Raw genomic sequence first — 608 nt, forward strand, 5'->3', positions numbered from 1 at the left:
ATTCAATTCGTCATCATGATGAATTGGATCACTTCTGGAATAATGGTAAGTATTAGTAACATAAGCGGCGTGCCTTTGTGGATGACTTCTTTGTACTTACTCGTGGCTGATAACTTTCTTGTTCTCTTCTATTCCTAGTGTTTGTGGGCCATTAGAGTCATGTCCTCCCTCAGCTTGGGGCTGAACAACCACCTGAGAATGAAACAGTATGAGCCAGTGATCCAAGTATCCTTTCTTAAAGTGTATGAAATCTTTCTTACCTGTTTTTTTAGAGGTTCCCACAACACAAAAATCTCCTGTTCGTTTTGAATGGGACGGTTCCGCTGTAATTCTGTTCGCTTGTTGCGAAACTTTGGATTTTCAAACTCAAAAATGGGCATGAACTCATCAGGTCTACTTTTTAAACACTTGTCAGCCTTACACATATCTAGAAATGATTTTTCGAAAGTGAAAAAATCGTCATCCTCAAGCTCAAGAATTAAGTGTCTTCCGTCGAGGGTCTATATCGTTTCTACGACCCGCGTTTCTACGACCTGGTGATTCCGGAACGACCCAAAACATTTTCTACGACCTACATTTTCTACGACCTACATTTTCTACGACCTACA

This window comes from Frankliniella occidentalis, unplaced genomic scaffold (genome assembly GCF_000697945.3).
Source record: "Frankliniella occidentalis isolate FOCC.00 unplaced genomic scaffold, Focc_3.1 Scaffold374, whole genome shotgun sequence".
In the NCBI taxonomy this organism is placed as follows: domain Eukaryota; kingdom Metazoa; phylum Arthropoda; class Insecta; order Thysanoptera; family Thripidae; genus Frankliniella; species Frankliniella occidentalis.